The sequence below is a fragment of the Coregonus lavaretus genome (assembly GCF_964263955.1).
Source record: "Coregonus lavaretus genome assembly, chromosome: 25".
Taxonomy (NCBI): Eukaryota; Metazoa; Chordata; class Actinopteri; order Salmoniformes; family Salmonidae; genus Coregonus; species Coregonus lavaretus.
In genome coordinates, this window is record NC_140012.1 from 1 (window position 1) to 23,445 (window position 23,445).

Consider the following 23,445-nt stretch of genomic DNA (forward strand, 5'->3'; position numbering starts at 1 on the left):
TAAAAGAAATGTTTCACGTTTGTTACACTCAAACAGTGTCTCCTCTCATATGCTGAACTGGTCGCATTGCGGATTTTGGTTAAAACATGATTTTGGACAATGTTCATGGAACTCAGTTTAAAACGTACTTGCAGACTTGAAAACCCTTGCCTATTGTAGAGCGCGCCTCCTACTTCCACTGCTGAACGAAAACCCATGATTTTGGACCCTGTTTTCATGCGAAAAGGCTAAAAGAAATGTTTCACGTTTGTTACACTCAAACAGTGTCTCTTCTCATATGCTGAACTGGTCGCATTGTGGATTTTGGTTAAAACATGATTTTGGACAATGTTCATGGAACTCAGTTTAAAACGTACTTGCAGACTTGAAAACCCTTGCCTATTGTAGAGCGCGCCTCCTACTTCCACTGCTGAACGAAAACCCATGATTTTGGACCCTGTTTTCATGCGAAAAGGCTAAAAGAAATGTTTCACGTTTGTTACACTCAAACAGTGTCTCCTCTCATATGCTGAACTGGTCGCATTGTGGATTTTGGTTAAAACATGATTTTGGACAATGTTCATGGAACTCAGTTTAAAACGTACTTGCAGACTTGAAAACCCTTGCCTATTGTAGAGCGCGCCTCCTACTTCCACTGCTGAACGAAAACCCATGATTTTGGACCCTGTTTTCATGCGAAAAGGCTAAAAGAAATGTTTCACGTTTGTTACACTCAAACAGTGTCTCCTCTCATATGCTGAACTGGTCGCATTGTGGATTTTGGTTAAAACATGATTTTGGACAATGTTCATGGAACTCAGTTTAAAACGTACTTGCAGACTTGAAAACCCTTGCCTATTGTAGAGCGCGCCTCCTACTTCCACTGCTGAACGAAAACCCATGATTTTGGACCCTGTTTTCATGCGAAAAGGCTAAAAGAAATGTTTCACGTTTGTTACACTCAAACAGTGTCTCCTCTCATATGCTGAACTGGTCGCATTGTGGATTTTGGTTAAAACATGATTTTGGACAATGTTCATGGAACTCAGTTTAAAACGTACTTGCAGACTTGAAAACCCTTGCCTATTGTAGAGCGCGCCTCCTACTTCCACTGCTGAACGAAAACCCATGATTTTGGACCCTGTTTTCATGCGAAAAGGCTAAAAGAAATGTTTCACGTTTGTTACACTCAAACAGTGTCTCCTCTCATATGCTGAACTGGTCGCATTGTGGATTTTGGTTAAAACATGATTTTGGACAATGTTCATGGAACTCAGTTTAAAACGTACTTGCAGACTTGAAAACCCTTGCCTATTGTAGAGCGCGCCTCCTACTTCCACTGCTGAACGAAAACCCATGATTTTGGACCCTGTTTTCATGCGAAAAGGCTAAAAGAAATGTTTCACGTTTGTTACACTCAAACAGTGTCTCCTCTCATATGCTGAACTGGTCGCATTGTGGATTTTGGTTAAAACATGATTTTGGACAATGTTCATGGAACTCAGTTTAAAACGTACTTGCAGACTTGAAAACCCTTGCCTATTGTAGAGCGCGCCTCCTACTTCCACTGCTGAACGAAAACCCATGATTTTGGACCCTGTTTTCATGCGAAAAGGCTAAAAGAAATGTTTCACGTTTGTTACACTCAAACAGTGTCTCCTCTCATATGCTGAACTGGTCGCATTGTGGATTTTGGTTAAAACATGATTTTGGACAATGTTCATGGAACTCAGTTTAAAACGTACTTGCAGACTTGAAAACCCTTGCCTATTGTAGAGCGCGCCTCCTACTTCCACTGCTGAACGAAAACCCATGATTTTGGACCCTGTTTTCATGCGAAAAGGCTAAAAGAAATGTTTCACGTTTGTTACACTCAAACAGTGACTCCTCTCATATGCTGAACTGGTCGCATTGTGGATTTTGGTTAAAACATGATTTTGGACAATGTTCATGGAACTCAGTTTAAAACGTACTTGCAGACTTGAAAACCCTTGCCTATTGTAGAGCGCGCCTCCTACTTCCACTGCTGAACGAAAACCCATGATTTTGGACCCTGTTTTCATGCGAAAAGGCTAAAAGAAATGTTTCACGTTTGTTACACTCAAACAGTGTCTCCTCTCATATGCTGAACTGGTCGCATTGTGGATTTTGGTTAAAACATGATTTTGGACAATGTTCATGGAACTCAGTTTAAAACGTACTTGCAGACTTGAAAACCCTTGCCTATTGTAGAGCGCGCCTCCTACTTCCACTGCTGAACGAAAACCCATGATTTTGGACCCTGTTTTCATGCGAAAAGGCTAAAAGAAATGTTTCACGTTTGTTACACTCAAACAGTGTCTCCTCTCATATGCTGAACTGGTCGCATTGTGGATTTTGGTTAAAACATGATTTTGGACAATGTTCATGGAACTCAGTTTAAAACGTACTTGCAGACTTGAAAACCCTTGCCTATTGTAGAGCGCGCCTCCTACTTCCACTGCTGAACGAAAACCCATGATTTTGGACCCTGTTTTCATGCGAAAAGGCTAAAAGAAATGTTTCACGTTTGTTACACTCAAACAGTGTCTCCTCTCATATGCTGAACTGGTCGCATTGCGGATTTTGGTTAAAACATGATTTTGGACAATGTTCATGGAACTCAGTTTAAAACGTACTTGCAGACTTGAAAACCCTTGCCTATTGTAGAGCGCGCCTCCTACTTCCACTGCTGAACGAAAACCCATGATTTTGGACCCTGTTTTCATGCGAAAAGGCTAAAAGAAATGTTTCACGTTTGTTACACTCAAACAGTGTCTCTTCTCATATGCTGAACTGGTCGCATTGTGGATTTTGGTTAAAACATGATTTTGGACAATGTTCATGGAACTCAGTTTAAAACGTACTTGCAGACTTGAAAACCCTTGCCTATTGTAGAGCGCGCCTCCTACTTCCACTGCTGAAAGAAAACCCATGATTTTGGACCCTGTTTTCATGCGAAAAGGCTAAAAGAAATGTTTCACGTTTGTTACACTCAAACAGTGACTCCTCTCATATGCTGAACTGGTCGCATTGTGGATTTTGGTTAAAACATGATTTTGGACAATGTTCATGGAACTCAGTTTAAAACGTACTTGCAGACTTGAAAACCCTTGCCTATTGTAGAGCGCGCCTCCTACTTCCACTGCTGAACGAAAACCCATGATTTTGGACCCTGTTTTCATGCGAAAAGGCTAAAAGAAATGTTTCACGTTTGTTACACTCAAACAGTGTCTCCTCTCATATGCTGAACTGGTCGCATTGTGGATTTTGGTTAAAACATGATTTTGGACAATGTTCATGGAACTCAGTTTAAAACGTACTTGCAGACTTGAAAACCCTTGCCTATTGTAGAGCGCGCCTCCTACTTCCACTGCTGAACGAAAACCCATGATTTTGGACCCTGTTTTCATGCGAAAAGGCTAAAAGAAATGTTTCACGTTTGTTACACTCAAACAGTGTCTCCTCTCATATGCTGAACTGGTCGCATTGTGGATTTTGGTTAAAACATGATTTTGGACAATGTTCATGGAACTCAGTTTAAAACGTACTTGCAGACTTGAAAACCCTTGCCTATTGTAGAGCGCGCCTCCTACTTCCACTGCTGAACGAAAACCCATGATTTTGGACCCTGTTTTCATGCGAAAAGGCTAAAAGAAATGTTTCACGTTTGTTACACTCAAACAGTGTCTCTTCTCATATGCTGAACTGGTCGCATTGTGGATTTTGGTTAAAACATGATTTTGGACAATGTTCATGGAACTCAGTTTAAAACGTACTTGCAGACTTGAAAACCCTTGCCTATTGTAGAGCGCGCCTCCTACTTCCACTGCTGAAAGAAAACCCATGATTTTGGACCCTGTTTTCATGCGAAAAGGCTAAAAGAAATGTTTCACGTTTGTTACACTCAAACAGTGTCTCCTCTCATATGCTGAACTGGTCGCATTGTGGATTTTGGTTAAAACATGATTTTGGACAATGTTCATGGAACTCAGTTTAAAACGTACTTGCAGACTTGAAAACCCTTGCCTATTGTAGAGCGCGCCTCCTACTTCCACTGCTGAATGAAAACCCATGATTTTGGACCCTGTTTTCATGCGAAAAGGCTAAAAGAAATGTTTCACGTTTGTTACACTCAAACAGTGTCTCCTCTCATATGCTGAACTGGTCGCATTGTGGATTTTGGTTAAAACATGATTTTGGACAATGTTCATGGAACTCAGTTTAAAACGTACTTGCAGACTTGAAAACCCTTGCCTATTGTAGAGCGCGCCTCCTACTTCCACTGCTGAATGAAAACCCATGATTTTGGACCCTGTTTTCATGCGAAAAGGCTAAAAGAAATGTTTCACGTTTGTTACACTCAAACAGTGTCTCCTCTCATATGCTGAACTGGTCGCATTGCGGATTTTGGTTAAAACATGATTTTGGACAATGTTCATGGAACTCAGTTTAAAACGTACTTGCAGACTTGAAAACCCTTGCCTATTGTAGAGCGCGCCTCCTACTTCCACTGCTGAACGAAAACCCATGATTTTGGACCCTGTTTTCATGCGAAAAGGCTAAAAGAAATGTTTCACGTTTGTTACACTCAAACAGTGTCTCCTCTCATATGCTGAACTGGTCGCATTGCGGATTTTGGTTAAAACATGATTTTGGACAATGTTCATGGAACTCAGTTTAAAACGTACTTGCAGACTTGAAAACCCTTGCCTATTGTAGAGCGCGCCTCCTACTTCCACTGCTGAAAGAAAACCCATGATTTTGGACCCTGTTTTCATGCGAAAAGGCTAAAAGAAATGTTTCACGTTTGTTACACTCAAACAGTGACTCCTCTCATATGCTGAACTGGTCGCATTGTGGATTTTGGTTAAAACATGATTTTGGACAATGTTCATGGAACTCAGTTTAAAACGTACTTGCAGACTTGAAAACCCTTGCCTATTGTAGAGCGCGCCTCCTACTTCCACTGCTGAACGAAAACCCATGATTTTGGACCCTGTTTTCATGCGAAAAGGCTAAAAGAAATGTTTCACGTTTGTTACACTCAAACAGTGTCTCCTCTCATATGCTGAACTGGTCGCATTGTGGATTTTGGTTAAAACATGATTTTGGACAATGTTCATGGAACTCAGTTTAAAACGTACTTGCAGACTTGAAAACCCTTGCCTATTGTAGAGCGCGCCTCCTACTTCCACTGCTGAACGAAAACCCATGATTTTGGACCCTGTTTTCATGCGAAAAGGCTAAAAGAAATGTTTCACGTTTGTTACACTCAAACAGTGTCTCCTCTCATATGCTGAACTGGTCGCATTGTGGATTTTGGTTAAAACATGATTTTGGACAATGTTCATGGAACTCAGTTTAAAACGTACTTGCAGACTTGAAAACCCTTGCCTATTGTAGAGCGCGCCTCCTACTTCCACTGCTGAACGAAAACCCATGATTTTGGACCCTGTTTTCATGCGAAAAGGCTAAAAGAAATGTTTCACGTTTGTTACACTCAAACAGTGTCTCTTCTCATATGCTGAACTGGTCGCATTGTGGATTTTGGTTAAAACATGATTTTGGACAATGTTCATGGAACTCAGTTTAAAACGTACTTGCAGACTTGAAAACCCTTGCCTATTGTAGAGCGCGCCTCCTACTTCCACTGCTGAAAGAAAACCCATGATTTTGGACCCTGTTTTCATGCGAAAAGGCTAAAAGAAATGTTTCACGTTTGTTACACTCAAACAGTGTCTCCTCTCATATGCTGAACTGGTCGCATTGTGGATTTTGGTTAAAACATGATTTTGGACAATGTTCATGGAACTCAGTTTAAAACGTACTTGCAGACTTGAAAACCCTTGCCTATTGTAGAGCGCGCCTCCTACTTCCACTGCTGAATGAAAACCCATGATTTTGGACCCTGTTTTCATGCGAAAAGGCTAAAAGAAATGTTTCACGTTTGTTACACTCAAACAGTGTCTCCTCTCATATGCTGAACTGGTCGCATTGCGGATTTTGGTTAAAACATGATTTTGGACAATGTTCATGGAACTCAGTTTAAAACGTACTTGCAGACTTGAAAACCCTTGCCTATTGTAGAGCGCGCCTCCTACTTCCACTGCTGAACGAAAACCCATGATTTTGGACCCTGTTTTCATGCGAAAAGGCTAAAAGAAATGTTTCACGTTTGTTACACTCAAACAGTGTCTCCTCTCATATGCTGAACTGGTCGCATTGCGGATTTTGGTTAAAACATGATTTTGGACAATGTTCATGGAACTCAGTTTAAAACGTACTTGCAGACTTGAAAACCCTTGCCTATTGTAGAGCGCGCCTCCTACTTCCACTGCTGAAAGAAAACCCATGATTTTGGACCCTGTTTTCATGCGAAAAGGCTAAAAGAAATGTTTCACGTTTGTTACACTCAAACAGTGACTCCTCTCATATGCTGAACTGGTCGCATTGTGGATTTTGGTTAAAACATGATTTTGGACAATGTTCATGGAACTCAGTTTAAAACGTACTTGCAGACTTGAAAACCCTTGCCTATTGTAGAGCGCGCCTCCTACTTCCACTGCTGAACGAAAACCCATGATTTTGGACCCTGTTTTCATGCGAAAAGGCTAAAAGAAATGTTTCACGTTTGTTACACTCAAACAGTGTCTCTTCTCATATGCTGAACTGGTCGCATTGTGGATTTTGGTTAAAACATGATTTTGGACAATGTTCATGGAACTCAGTTTAAAACGTACTTGCAGACTTGAAAACCCTTGCCTATTGTAGAGCGCGCCTCCTACTTCCACTGCTGAAAGAAAACCCATGATTTTGGACCCTGTTTTCATGCGAAAAGGCTAAAAGAAATGTTTCACGTTTGTTACACTCAAACAGTGTCTCCTCTCATATGCTGAACTGGTCGCATTGTGGATTTTGGTTAAAACATGATTTTGGACAATGTTCATGGAACTCAGTTTAAAACGTACTTGCAGACTTGAAAACCCTTGCCTATTGTAGAGCGCGCCTCCTACTTCCACTGCTGAATGAAAACCCATGATTTTGGACCCTGTTTTCATGCGAAAAGGCTAAAAGAAATGTTTCACGTTTGTTACACTCAAACAGTGTCTCCTCTCATATGCTGAACTGGTCGCATTGCGGATTTTGGTTAAAACATGATTTTGGACAATGTTCATGGAACTCAGTTTAAAACGTACTTGCAGACTTGAAAACCCTTGCCTATTGTAGAGCGCGCCTCCTACTTCCACTGCTGAACGAAAACCCATGATTTTGGACCCTGTTTTCATGCGAAAAGGCTAAAAGAAATGTTTCACGTTTGTTACACTCAAACAGTGTCTCCTCTCATATGCTGAACTGGTCGCATTGCGGATTTTGGTTAAAACATGATTTTGGACAATGTTCATGGAACTCAGTTTAAAACGTACTTGCAGACTTGAAAACCCTTGCCTATTGTAGAGCGCGCCTCCTACTTCCACTGCTGAAAGAAAACCCATGATTTTGGACCCTGTTTTCATGCGAAAAGGCTAAAAGAAATGTTTCACGTTTGTTACACTCAAACAGTGACTCCTCTCATATGCTGAACTGGTCGCATTGTGGATTTTGGTTAAAACATGATTTTGGACAATGTTCATGGAACTCAGTTTAAAACGTACTTGCAGACTTGAAAACCCTTGCCTATTGTAGAGCGCGCCTCCTACTTCCACTGCTGAACGAAAACCCATGATTTTGGACCCTGTTTTCATGCGAAAAGGCTAAAAGAAATGTTTCACGTTTGTTACACTCAAACAGTGTCTCCTCTCATATGCTGAACTGGTCGCATTGTGGATTTTGGTTAAAACATGATTTTGGACAATGTTCATGGAACTCAGTTTAAAACGTACTTGCAGACTTGAAAACCCTTGCCTATTGTAGAGCGCGCCTCCTACTTCCACTGCTGAACGAAAACCCATGATTTTGGACCCTGTTTTCATGCGAAAAGGCTAAAAGAAATGTTTCACGTTTGTTACACTCAAACAGTGTCTCCTCTCATATGCTGAACTGGTCGCATTGTGGATTTTGGTTAAAACATGATTTTGGACAATGTTCATGGAACTCAGTTTAAAACGTACTTGCAGACTTGAAAACCCTTGCCTATTGTAGAGCGCGCCTCCTACTTCCACTGCTGAACGAAAACCCATGATTTTGGACCCTGTTTTCATGCGAAAAGGCTAAAAGAAATGTTTCACGTTTGTTACACTCAAACAGTGTCTCTTCTCATATGCTGAACTGGTCGCATTGTGGATTTTGGTTAAAACATGATTTTGGACAATGTTCATGGAACTCAGTTTAAAACGTACTTGCAGACTTGAAAACCCTTGCCTATTGTAGAGCGCGCCTCCTACTTCCACTGCTGAATGAAAACCCATGATTTTGGACCCTGTTTTCATGCGAAAAGGCTAAAAGAAATGTTTCACGTTTGTTACACTCAAACAGTGTCTCCTCTCATATGCTGAACTGGTCGCATTGTGGATTTTGGTTAAAACATGATTTTGGACAATGTTCATGGAACTCAGTTTAAAACGTACTTGCAGACTTGAAAACCCTTGCCTATTGTAGAGCGCGCCTCCTACTTCCACTGCTGAACGAAAACCCATGATTTTGGACCCTGTTTTCATGCGAAAAGGCTAAAAGAAATGTTTCACGTTTGTTACACTCAAACAGTGTCTCTTCTCATATGCTGAACTGGTCGCATTGTGGATTTTGGTTAAAACATGATTTTGGACAATGTTCATGGAACTCAGTTTAAAACGTACTTGCAGACTTGAAAACCCTTGCCTATTGTAGAGCGCGCCTCCTACTTCCACTGCTGAAAGAAAACCCATGATTTTGGACCCTGTTTTCATGCGAAAAGGCTAAAAGAAATGTTTCACGTTTGTTACACTCAAACAGTGTCTCCTCTCATATGCTGAACTGGTCGCATTGTGGATTTTGGTTAAAACATGATTTTGGACAATGTTCATGGAACTCAGTTTAAAACGTACTTGCAGACTTGAAAACCCTTGCCTATTGTAGAGCGCGCCTCCTACTTCCACTGCTGAATGAAAACCCATGATTTTGGACCCTGTTTTCATGCGAAAAGGCTAAAAGAAATGTTTCACGTTTGTTACACTCAAACAGTGTCTCCTCTCATATGCTGAACTGGTCGCATTGCGGATTTTGGTTAAAACATGATTTTGGACAATGTTCATGGAACTCAGTTTAAAACGTACTTGCAGACTTGAAAACCCTTGCCTATTGTAGAGCGCGCCTCCTACTTCCACTGCTGAACGAAAACCCATGATTTTGGACCCTGTTTTCATGCGAAAAGGCTAAAAGAAATGTTTCACGTTTGTTACACTCAAACAGTGTCTCCTCTCATATGCTGAACTGGTCGCATTGCGGATTTTGGTTAAAACATGATTTTGGACAATGTTCATGGAACTCAGTTTAAAACGTACTTGCAGACTTGAAAACCCTTGCCTATTGTAGAGCGCGCCTCCTACTTCCACTGCTGAAAGAAAACCCATGATTTTGGACCCTGTTTTCATGCGAAAAGGCTAAAAGAAATGTTTCACGTTTGTTACACTCAAACAGTGACTCCTCTCATATGCTGAACTGGTCGCATTGTGGATTTTGGTTAAAACATGATTTTGGACAATGTTCATGGAACTCAGTTTAAAACGTACTTGCAGACTTGAAAACCCTTGCCTATTGTAGAGCGCGCCTCCTACTTCCACTGCTGAACGAAAACCCATGATTTTGGACCCTGTTTTCATGCGAAAAGGCTAAAAGAAATGTTTCACGTTTGTTACACTCAAACAGTGTCTCCTCTCATATGCTGAACTGGTCGCATTGTGGATTTTGGTTAAAACATGATTTTGGACAATGTTCATGGAACTCAGTTTAAAACGTACTTGCAGACTTGAAAACCCTTGCCTATTGTAGAGCGCGCCTCCTACTTCCACTGCTGAACGAAAACCCATGATTTTGGACCCTGTTTTCATGCGAAAAGGCTAAAAGAAATGTTTCACGTTTGTTACACTCAAACAGTGTCTCCTCTCATATGCTGAACTGGTCGCATTGTGGATTTTGGTTAAAACATGATTTTGGACAATGTTCATGGAACTCAGTTTAAAACGTACTTGCAGACTTGAAAACCCTTGCCTATTGTAGAGCGCGCCTCCTACTTCCACTGCTGAACGAAAACCCATGATTTTGGACCCTGTTTTCATGCGAAAAGGCTAAAAGAAATGTTTCACGTTTGTTACACTCAAACAGTGTCTCTTCTCATATGCTGAACTGGTCGCATTGTGGATTTTGGTTAAAACATGATTTTGGACAATGTTCATGGAACTCAGTTTAAAACGTACTTGCAGACTTGAAAACCCTTGCCTATTGTAGAGCGCGCCTCCTACTTCCACTGCTGAATGAAAACCCATGATTTTGGACCCTGTTTTCATGCGAAAAGGCTAAAAGAAATGTTTCACGTTTGTTACACTCAAACAGTGTCTCCTCTCATATGCTGAACTGGTCGCATTGCGGATTTTGGTTAAAACATGATTTTGGACAATGTTCATGGAACTCAGTTTAAAACGTACTTGCAGACTTGAAAACCCTTGCCTATTGTAGAGCGCGCCTCCTACTTCCACTGCTGAACGAAAACCCATGATTTTGGACCCTGTTTTCATGCGAAAAGGCTAAAAGAAATGTTTCACGTTTGTTACACTCAAACAGTGTCTCCTCTCATATGCTGAACTGGTCGCATTGCGGATTTTGGTTAAAACATGATTTTGGACAATGTTCATGGAACTCAGTTTAAAACGTACTTGCAGACTTGAAAACCCTTGCCTATTGTAGAGCGCGCCTCCTACTTCCACTGCTGAAAGAAAACCCATGATTTTGGACCCTGTTTTCATGCGAAAAGGCTAAAAGAAATGTTTCACGTTTGTTACACTCAAACAGTGACTCCTCTCATATGCTGAACTGGTCGCATTGTGGATTTTGGTTAAAACATGATTTTGGACAATGTTCATGGAACTCAGTTTAAAACGTACTTGCAGACTTGAAAACCCTTGCCTATTGTAGAGCGCGCCTCCTACTTCCACTGCTGAACGAAAACCCATGATTTTGGACCCTGTTTTCATGCGAAAAGGCTAAAAGAAATGTTTCACGTTTGTTACACTCAAACAGTGTCTCCTCTCATATGCTGAACTGGTCGCATTGTGGATTTTGGTTAAAACATGATTTTGGACAATGTTCATGGAACTCAGTTTAAAACGTACTTGCAGACTTGAAAACCCTTGCCTATTGTAGAGCGCGCCTCCTACTTCCACTGCTGAACGAAAACCCATGATTTTGGACCCTGTTTTCATGCGAAAAGGCTAAAAGAAATGTTTCACGTTTGTTACACTCAAACAGTGTCTCCTCTCATATGCTGAACTGGTCGCATTGCGGATTTTGGTTAAAACATGATTTTGGACAATGTTCATGGAACTCAGTTTAAAACGTACTTGCAGACTTGAAAACCCTTGCCTATTGTAGAGCGCGCCTCCTACTTCCACTGCTGAACGAAAACCCATGATTTTGGACCCTGTTTTCATGCGAAAAGGCTAAAAGAAATGTTTCACGTTTGTTACACTCAAACAGTGTCTCCTCTCATATGCTGAACTGGTCGCATTGTGGATTTTGGTTAAAACATGATTTTGGACAATGTTCATGGAACTCAGTTTAAAACGTACTTGCAGACTTGAAAACCCTTGCCTATTGTAGAGCGCGCCTCCTACTTCCACTGCTGAACGAAAACCCATGATTTTGGACCCTGTTTTCATGCGAAAAGGCTAAAAGAAGTGTTTCACGTTTGTTACACTCAAACAGTGTCTCCTCTCATATGCTGAACTGGTCGCATTGTGGATTTTGGTTAAAACATGATTTTGGACAATGTTCATGGAACTCAGTTTAAAACGTACTTGCAGACTTGAAAACCCTTGCCTATTGTAGAGCGCGCCTCCTACTTCCACTGCTGAACGAAAACCCATGATTTTGGACCCTGTTTTCATGCGAAAAGGCTAAAAGAAATGTTTCACGTTTGTTACACTCAAACAGTGTCTCTTCTCATATGCTGAACTGGTCGCATTGTGGATTTTGGTTAAAACATGATTTTGGACAATGTTCATGGAACTCAGTTTAAAACGTACTTGCAGACTTGAAAACCCTTGCCTATTGTAGAGCGCGCCTCCTACTTCCACTGCTGAACGAAAACCCATGATTTTGGACCCTGTTTTCATGCGAAAAGGCTAAAAGAAATGTTTCACGTTTGTTACACTCAAACAGTGTCTCTTCTCATATGCTGAACTGGTCGCATTGTGGATTTTGGTTAAAACATGATTTTGGACAATGTTCATGGAACTCAGTTTAAAACGTACTTGCAGACTTGAAAACCCTTGCCTATTGTAGAGCGCGCCTCCTACTTCCACTGGTGAAAGAAAACCCATGATTTTGGACCCTGTTTTCATGCGAAAAGGCTAAAAGAAATGTTTAACGTTTGTTACACTCAAACAGTGTCTCCTCTCATATGCTGAACTGGTCGCATTGTGGATTTTGGTTAAAACATGATTTTGGACAATGTTCATGGAACTCAGTTTAAAACGTACTTGCAGACTTGAAAACCCTTGCCTATTGTAGAGCGCGCCTCCTACTTCCACTGCTGAACGAAAACCCATGATTTTGGACCCTGTTTTCATGCGAAAAGGCTAAAAGAAATGTTTCACGTTTGTTACACTCAAACAGTGTCTCCTCTCATATGCTGAACTGGTCGCATTGCGGATTTTGGTTAAAACATGATTTTGGACAATGTTCATGGAACTCAGTTTAAAACGTACTTGCAGACTTGAAAACCCTTGCCTATTGTAGAGCGCGCCTCCTACTTCCACTGCTGAAAGAAAACCCATGATTTTGGACCCTGTTTTCATGCGAAAAGGCTAAAAGAAATGTTTCACGTTTGTTACACTCAAACAGTGACTCCTCTCATATGCTGAACTGGTCGCATTGTGGATTTTGGTTAAAACATGATTTTGGACAATGTTCATGGAACTCAGTTTAAAACGTACTTGCAGACTTGAAAACCCTTGCCTATTGTAGAGCGCGCCTCCTACTTCCACTGCTGAACGAAAACCCATGATTTTGGACCCTGTTTTCATGCGAAAAGGCTAAAAGAAATGTTTCACGTTTGTTACACTCAAACAGTGTCTCCTCTCATATGCTGAACTGGTCGCATTGTGGATTTTGGTTAAAACATGATTTTGGACAATGTTCATGGAACTCAGTTTAAAACGTACTTGCAGACTTGAAAACCCTTGCCTATTGTAGAGCGCGCCTCCTACTTCCACTGCTGAACGAAAACCCATGATTTTGGACCCTGTTTTCATGCGAAAAGGCTAAAAGAAATGTTTCACGTTTGTTACACTCAAACAGTGTCTCCTCTCATATGCTGAACTGGTCGCATTGCGGATTTTGGTTAAAACATGATTTTGGACAATGTTCATGGAACTCAGTTTAAAACGTACTTGCAGACTTGAAAACCCTTGCCTATTGTAGAGCGCGCCTCCTACTTCCACTGCTGAACGAAAACCCATGATTTTGGACCCTGTTTTCATGCGAAAAGGCTAAAAGAAATGTTTCACGTTTGTTACACTCAAACAGTGTCTCCTCTCATATGCTGAACTGGTCGCATTGTGGATTTTGGTTAAAACATGATTTTGGACAATGTTCATGGAACTCAGTTTAAAACGTACTTGCAGACTTGAAAACCCTTGCCTATTGTAGAGCGCGCCTCCTACTTCCACTGCTGAACGAAAACCCATGATTTTGGACCCTGTTTTCATGCGAAAAGGCTAAAAGAAGTGTTTCACGTTTGTTACACTCAAACAGTGTCTCCTCTCATATGCTGAACTGGTCGCATTGTGGATTTTGGTTAAAACATGATTTTGGACAATGTTCATGGAACTCAGTTTAAAACGTACTTGCAGACTTGAAAACCCTTGCCTATTGTAGAGCGCGCCTCCTACTTCCACTGCTGAACGAAAACCCATGATTTTGGACCCTGTTTTCATGCGAAAAGGCTAAAAGAAATGTTTCACGTTTGTTACACTCAAACAGTGTCTCTTCTCATATGCTGAACTGGTCGCATTGTGGATTTTGGTTAAAACATGATTTTGGACAATGTTCATGGAACTCAGTTTAAAACGTACTTGCAGACTTGAAAACCCTTGCCTATTGTAGAGCGCGCCTCCTACTTCCACTGCTGAACGAAAACCCATGATTTTGGACCCTGTTTTCATGCGAAAAGGCTAAAAGAAATGTTTCACGTTTGTTACACTCAAACAGTGTCTCTTCTCATATGCTGAACTGGTCGCATTGTGGATTTTGGTTAAAACATGATTTTGGACAATGTTCATGGAACTCAGTTTAAAACGTACTTGCAGACTTGAAAACCCTTGCCTATTGTAGAGCGCGCCTCCTACTTCCACTGGTGAAAGAAAACCCATGATTTTGGACCCTGTTTTCATGCGAAAAGGCTAAAAGAAATGTTTAACGTTTGTTACACTCAAACAGTGTCTCCTCTCATATGCTGAACTGGTCGCATTGTGGATTTTGGTTAAAACATGATTTTGGACAATGTTCATGGAACTCAGTTTAAAACGTACTTGCAGACTTGAAAACCCTTGCCTATTGTAGAGCGCGCCTCCTACTTCCACTGCTGAACGAAAACCCATGATTTTGGACCCTGTTTTCATGCGAAAAGGCTAAAAGAAATGTTTCACGTTTGTTACACTCAAACAGTGACTCCTCTCATATGCTGAACTGGTCGCATTGTGGATTTTGGTTAAAACATGATTTTGGACAATGTTCATGGAACTCAGTTTAAAACGTACTTGCAGACTTGAAAACCCTTGCCTATTGTAGAGCGCGCCTCCTACTTCCACTGCTGAACGAAAACCCATGATTTTGGACCCTGTTTTCATGCGAAAAGGCTAAAAGAAATGTTTCACGTTTGTTACACTCAAACAGTGTCTCCTCTCATATGCTGAACTGGTCGCATTGTGGATTTTGGTTAAAACATGATTTTGGACAATGTTCATGGAACTCAGTTTAAAACGTACTTGCAGACTTGAAAACCCTTGCCTATTGTAGAGCGCGCCTCCTACTTCCACTGCTGAACGAAAACCCATGATTTTGGACCCTGTTTTCATGCGAAAAGGCTAAAAGAAATGTTTCACGTTTGTTACACTCAAACAGTGTCTCCTCTCATATGCTGAACTGGTCGCATTGTGGATTTTGGTTAAAACATGATTTTGGACAATGTTCATGGAACTCAGTTTAAAACGTACTTGCAGACTTGAAAACCCTTGCCTATTGTAGAGCGCGCCTCCTACTTCCACTGCTGAACGAAAACCCATGATTTTGGACCCTGTTTTCATGCGAAAAGGCTAAAAGAAATGTTTCACGTTTGTTACACTCAAACAGTGTCTCTTCTCATATGCTGAACTGGTCGCATTGTGGATTTTGGTTAAAACATGATTTTGGACAATGTTCATGGAACTCAGTTTAAAACGTACTTGCAGACTTGAAAACCCTTGCCTATTGTAGAGCGCGCCTCCTACTTCCACTGCTGAAAGAAAACCCATGATTTTGGACCCTGTTTTCATGCGAAAAGGCTAAAAGAAATGTTTCACGTTTGTTACACTCAAACAGTGTCTCCTCTCATATGCTGAACTGGTCGCATTGTGGATTTTGGTTAAAACATGATTTTGGACAATGTTCATGGAACTCAGTTTAAAACGTACTTGCAGACTTGAAAACCCTTGCCTATTGTAGAGCGCGCCTCCTACTTCCACTGCTGAATGAAAACCCATGATTTTGGACCCTGTTTTCATGCGAAAAGGCTAAAAGAAATGTTTCACGTTTGTTACACTCAAACAGTGTCTCCTCTCATATGCTGAACTGGTCGCATTGCGGATTTTGGTTAAAACATGATTTTGGACAATGTTCATGGAACTCAGTTTAAAACGTACTTGCAGACTTGAAAACCCTTGCCTATTGTAGAGCGCGCCTCCTACTTCCACTGCTGAACGAAAACCCATGATTTTGGACCCTGTTTTCATGCGAAAAGGCTAAAAGAAATGTTTCACGTTTGTTACACTCAAACAGTGTCTCCTCTCATATGCTGAACTGGTCGCATTGCGGATTTTGGTTAAAACATGATTTTGGACAATGTTCATGGAACTCAGTTTAAAACGTACTTGCAGACTTGAAAACCCTTGCCTATTGTAGAGCGCGCCTCCTACTTCCACTGCTGAAAGAAAACCCATGATTTTGGACCCTGTTTTCATGCGAAAAGGCTAAAAGAAATGTTTCACGTTTGTTACACTCAAACAGTGACTCCTCTCATATGCTGAACTGGTCGCATTGTGGATTTTGGTTAAAACATGATTTTGGACAATGTTCATGGAACTCAGTTTAAAACGTACTTGCAGACTTGAAAACCCTTGCCTATTGTAGAGCGCGCCTCCTACTTCCACTGCTGAACGAAAACCCATGATTTTGGACCCTGTTTTCATGCGAAAAGGCTAAAAGAAATGTTTCACGTTTGTTACACTCAAACAGTGTCTCCTCTCATATGCTGAACTGGTCGCATTGTGGATTTTGGTTAAAACATGATTTTGGACAATGTTCATGGAACTCAGTTTAAAACGTACTTGCAGACTTGAAAACCCTTGCCTATTGTAGAGCGCGCCTCCTACTTCCACTGCTGAACGAAAACCCATGATTTTGGACCCTGTTTTCATGCGAAAAGGCTAAAAGAAATGTTTCACGTTTGTTACACTCAAACAGTGTCTCCTCTCATATGCTGAACTGGTCGCATTGCGGATTTTGGTTAAAACATGATTTTGGACAATGTTCATGGAACTCAGTTTAAAACGTACTTGCAGACTTGAAAACCCTTGCCTATTGTAGAGCGCGCCTCCTACTTCCACTGCTGAACGAAAACCCATGATTTTGGACCCTGTTTTCATGCGAAAAGGCTAAAAGAAATGTTTCACGTTTGTTACACTCAAACAGTGTCTCCTCTCATATGCTGAACTGGTCGCATTGTGGATTTTGGTTAAAACATGATTTTGGACAATGTTCATGGAACTCAGTTTAAAACGTACTTGCAGACTTGAAAACCCTTGCCTATTGTAGAGCGCGCCTCCTACTTCCACTGCTGAACGAAAACCCATGATTTTGGACCCTGTTTTCATGCGAAAAGGCTAAAAGAAATGTTTCACGTTTGTTACACTCAAACAGTGTCTCTTCTCATATGCTGAACTGGTCGCATTGTGGATTTTGGTTAAAACATGATTTTGGACAATGTTCATGGAACTCAGTTTAAAACGTACTTGCAGACTTGAAAACCCTTGCCTATTGTAGAGCGCGCCTCCTACTTCCACTGCTGAAAGAAAACCCATGATTTTGGACCCTGTTTTCATGCGAAAAGGCTAAAAGAAATGTTTCACGTTTGTTACACTCAAACAGTGTCTCCTCTCATATGCTGAACTGGTCGCATTGTGGATTTTGGTTAAAACATGATTTTGGACAATGTTCATGGAACTCAGTTTAAAACGTACTTGCAGACTTGAAAACCCTTGCCTATTGTAGAGCGCGCCTCCTACTTCCACTGCTGAACGAAAACCCATGATTTTGGACCCTGTTTTCATGCGAAAAGGCTAAAAGAAATGTTTCACGTTTGTTACACTCAAACAGTGTCTCCTCTCATATGCTGAACTGGTCGCATTGTGGATTTTGGTTAAAACATGATTTTGGACAATGTTCATGGAACTCAGTTTAAAACGTACTTGCAGACTTGAAAACCCTTGCCTATTGTAGAGCGCGCCTCCTACTTCCACTGCTGAACGAAAACCCATGATTTTGGACCCTGTTTTCATGCGAAAAGGCTAAAAGAAGTGTTTCACGTTTGTTACACTCAAACAGTGTCTCCTCTCATATGCTGAACTGGTCGCATTGTGGATTTTGGTTAAAACATGATTTTGGACAATGTTCATGGAACTCAGTTTAAAACGTACTTGCAGACTTGAAAACCCTTGCCTATTGTAGAGCGCGCCTCCTACTTCCACTGCTGAACGAAAACCCATGATTTTGGACCCTGTTTTCATGCGAAAAGGCTAAAAGAAATGTTTCACGTTTGTTACACTCAAACAGTGTCTCTTCTCATATGCTGAACTGGTCGCATTGTGGATTTTGGTTAAAACATGATTTTGGACAATGTTCATGGAACTCAGTTTAAAACGTACTTGCAGACTTGAAAACCCTTGCCTATTGTAGAGCGCGCCTCCTACTTCCACTGCTGAAAGAAAACCCATGATTTTGGACCCTGTTTTCATGCGAAAAGGCTAAAAGAAATGTTTCACGTTTGTTACACTCAAACAGTGTCTCCTCTCATATGCTGAACTGGTCGCATTGCGGATTTTGGTTAAAACATGATTTTGGACAATGTTCATGGAACTCAGTTTAAAACGTACTTGCAGACTTGAAAACCCTTGCCTATTGTAGAGCGCGCCTCCTACTTCCACTGCTGAACGAAAACCCATGATTTTGGACCCTGTTTTCATGCGAAAAGGCTAAAAGAAATGTTTCACGTTTGTTACACTCAAACAGTGTCTCCTCTCATATGCTGAACTGGTCGCATTGCGGATTTTGGTTAAAACATGATTTTGGACAATGTTCATGGAACTCAGTTTAAAACGTACTTGCAGACTTGAAAACCCTTGCCTATTGTAGAGCGCGCCTCCTACTTCCACTGCTGAACGAAAACCCATGATTTTGGACCCTGTTTTCATGCGAAAAGGCTAAAAGAAATGTTTCACGTTTGTTACACTCAAACAGTGTCTCCTCTCATATGCTGAACTGGTCGCATTGCGGATTTTGGTTAAAACATGATTTTGGACAATGTTCATGGAACTCAGTTTAAAACGTACTTGCAGACTTGAAAACCCTTGCCTATTGTAGAGCGCGCCTCCTACTTCCACTGCTGAAAGAAAACCCATGATTTTGGACCCTGTTTTCATGCGAAAAGGCTAAAAGAAATGTTTCACGTTTGTTACACTCAAACAGTGACTCCTCTCATATGCTGAACTGGTCGCATTGTGGATTTTGGTTAAAACATGATTTTGGACAATGTTCATGGAACTCAGTTTAAAACGTACTTGCAGACTTGAAAACCCTTGCCTATTGTAGAGCGCGCCTCCTACTTCCACTGCTGAACGAAAACCCATGATTTTGGACCCTGTTTTCATGCGAAAAGGCTAAAAGAAATGTTTCACGTTTGTTACACTCAAACAGTGTCTCCTCTCATATGCTGAACTGGTCGCATTGTGGATTTTGGTTAAAACATGATTTTGGACAATGTTCATGGAACTCAGTTTAAAACGTACTTGCAGACTTGAAAACCCTTGCCTATTGTAGAGCGCGCCTCCTACTTCCACTGCTGAACGAAAACCCATGATTTTGGACCCTGTTTTCATGCGAAAAGGCTAAAAGAAATGTTTCACGTTTGTTACACTCAAACAGTGTCTCCTCTCATATGCTGAACTGGTCGCATTGCGGATTTTGGTTAAAACATGATTTTGGACAATGTTCATGGAACTCAGTTTAAAACGTACTTGCAGACTTGAAAACCCTTGCCTATTGTAGAGCGCGCCTCCTACTTCCACTGCTGAACGAAAACCCATGATTTTGGACCCTGTTTTCATGCGAAAAGGCTAAAAGAAATGTTTCACGTTTGTTACACTCAAACAGTGTCTCCTCTCATATGCTGAACTGGTCGCATTGTGGATTTTGGTTAAAACATGATTTTGGACAATGTTCATGGAACTCAGTTTAAAACGTACTTGCAGACTTGAAAACCCTTGCCTATTGTAGAGCGCGCCTCCTACTTCCACTGCTGAACGAAAACCCATGATTTTGGACCCTGTTTTCATGCGAAAAGGCTAAAAGAAGTGTTTCACGTTTGTTACACTCAAACAGTGTCTCCTCTCATATGCTGAACTGGTCGCATTGTGGATTTTGGTTAAAACATGATTTTGGACAATGTTCATGGAACTCAGTTTAAAACGTACTTGCAGACTTGAAAACCCTTGCCTATTGTAGAGCGCGCCTCCTACTTCCACTGCTGAACGAAAACCCATGATTTTGGACCCTGTTTTCATGCGAAAAGGCTAAAAGAAATGTTTCACGTTTGTTACACTCAAACAGTGTCTCTTCTCATATGCTGAACTGGTCGCATTGTGGATTTTGGTTAAAACATGATTTTGGACAATGTTCATGGAACTCAGTTTAAAACGTACTTGCAGACTTGAAAACCCTTGCCTATTGTAGAGCGCGCCTCCTACTTCCACTGCTGAAAGAAAACCCATGATTTTGGACCCTGTTTTCATGCGAAAAGGCTAAAAGAAATGTTTCACGTTTGTTACACTCAAACAGTGTCTCCTCTCATATGCTGAACTGGTCGCATTGTGGATTTTGGTTAAAACATGATTTTGGACAATGTTCATGGAACTCAGTTTAAAACGTACTTGCAGACTTGAAAACCCTTGCCTATTGTAGAGCGCGCCTCCTACTTCCACTGCTGAACGAAAACCCATGATTTTGGACCCTGTTTTCATGCGAAAAGGCTAAAAGAAATGTTTCACGTTTGTTACACTCAAACAGTGACTCCTCTCATATGCTGAACTGGTCGCATTGTGGATTTTGGTTAAAACATGATTTTGGACAATGTTCATGGAACTCAGTTTAAAACGTACTTGCAGACTTGAAAACCCTTGCCTATTGTAGAGCGCGCCTCCTACTTCCACTGCTGAACGAAAACCCATGATTTTGGACCCTGTTTTCATGCGAAAAGGCTAAAAGAAATGTTTCACGTTTGTTACACTCAAACAGTGTCTCCTCTCATATGCTGAACTGGTCGCATTGTGGATTTTGGTTAAAACATGATTTTGGACAATGTTCATGGAACTCAGTTTAAAACGTACTTGCAGACTTGAAAACCCTTGCCTATTGTAGAGCGCGCCTCCTACTTCCACTGCTGAATGAAAACCCATGATTTTGGACCCTGTTTTCATGCGAAAAGGCTAAAAGAAATGTTTCACGTTTGTTACACTCAAACAGTGTCTCCTCTCATATGCTGAACTGGTCGCATTGCGGATTTTGGTTAAAACATGATTTTGGACAATGTTCATGGAACTCAGTTTAAAACGTACTTGCAGACTTGAAAACCCTTGCCTATTGTAGAGCGCGCCTCCTACTTCCACTGCTGAACGAAAACCCATGATTTTGGACCCTGTTTTCATGCGAAAAGGCTAAAAGAAATGTTTCACGTTTGTTACACTCAAACAGTGTCTCCTCTCATATGCTGAACTGGTCGCATTGCGGATTTTGGTTAAAACATGATTTTGGACAATGTTCATGGAACTCAGTTTAAAACGTACTTGCAGACTTGAAAACCCTTGCCTATTGTAGAGCGCGCCTCCTACTTCCACTGCTGAACGAAAACCCATGATTTTGGACCCTGTTTTCATGCGAAAAGGCTAAAAGAAATGTTTCACGTTTGTTACACTCAAACAGTGTCTCCTCTCATATGCTGAACTGGTCGCATTGTGGATTTTGGTTAAAACATGATTTTGGACAATGTTCATGGAACTCAGTTTAAAACGTACTTGCAGACTTGAAAACCCTTGCCTATTGTAGAGCGCGCCTCCTACTTCCACTGCTGAACGAAAACCCATGATTTTGGACCCTGTTTTCATGCGAAAAGGCTAAAAGAAATGTTTCACGTTTGTTACACTCAAACAGTGTCTCCTCTCATATGCTGAACTGGTCGCATTGTGGATTTTGGTTAAAACATGATTTTGGACAATGTTCATGGAACTCAGTTTAAAACGTACTTGCAGACTTGAAAACCCTTGCCTATTGTAGAGCGCGCCTCCTACTTCCACTGCTGAACGAAAACCCATGATTTTGGACCCTGTTTTCATGCGAAAAGGCTAAAAGAAATGTTTCACGTTTGTTACACTCAAACAGTGTCTCTTCTCATATGCTGAACTGGTCGCATTGTGGATTTTGGTTAAAACATGATTTTGGACAATGTTCATGGAACTCAGTTTAAAACGTACTTGCAGACTTGAAAACCCTTGCCTATTGTAGAGCGCGCCTCCTACTTCCACTGCTGAAAGAAAACCCATGATTTTGGACCCTGTTTTCATGCGAAAAGGCTAAAAGAAATGTTTCACGTTTGTTACACTCAAACAGTGTCTCCTCTCATATGCTGAACTGGTCGCATTGTGGATTTTGGTTAAAACATGATTTTGGACAATGTTCATGGAACTCAGTTTAAAACGTACTTGCAGACTTGAAAACCCTTGCCTATTGTAGAGCGCGCCTCCTACTTCCACTGCTGAACGAAAACCCATGATTTTGGACCCTGTTTTCATGCGAAAAGGCTAAAAGAAATGTTTCACGTTTGTTACACTCAAACAGTGTCTCCTCTCATATGCTGAACTGGTCGCATTGCGGATTTTGGTTAAAACATGATTTTGGACAATGTTCATGGAACTCAGTTTAAAACGTACTTGCAGACTTGAAAACCCTTGCCTATTGTAGAGCGCGCCTCCTACTTCCACTGCTGAACGAAAACCCATGATTTTGGACCCTGTTTTCATGCGAAAAGGCTAAAAGAAATGTTTCACGTTTGTTACACTCAAACAGTGTCTCCTCTCATATGCTGAACTGGTCGCATTGCGGATTTTGGTTAAAACATGATTTTGGACAATGTTCATGGAACTCAGTTTAAAACGTACTTGCAGACTTGAAAACCCTTGCCTATTGTAGAGCGCGCCTCCTACTTCCACTGCTGAACGAAAACCCATGATTTTGGACCCTGTTTTCATGCGAAAAGGCTAAAAGAAATGTTTCACGTTTGTTACACTCAAACAGTGTCTCCTCTCATATGCTGAACTGGTCGCATTGCGGATTTTGGTTAAAACATGATTTTGGACAATGTTCATGGAACTCAGTTTAAAACGTACTTGCAGACCTGAAAACCCTTGCCTATTGTAGAGCGCGCCTCCTACTTCCACTGCTGAACGAAAACCCATGATTTTGGACCCTGTTTTCATGCGAAAAGGCTAAAAGAAATGTTTCACGTTTGTTACACTCAAACAGTGTCTCCTCTCATATGCTGAACTGGTCGCATTGCGGATTTTGGTTAAAACATGATTTTGGACAATGTTCATGGAACTCAGTTTAAAACGTACTTGCAGACTTGAAAACCCTTGCCTATTGTAGAGCGCGCCTCCTACTTCCACTGCTGAACGA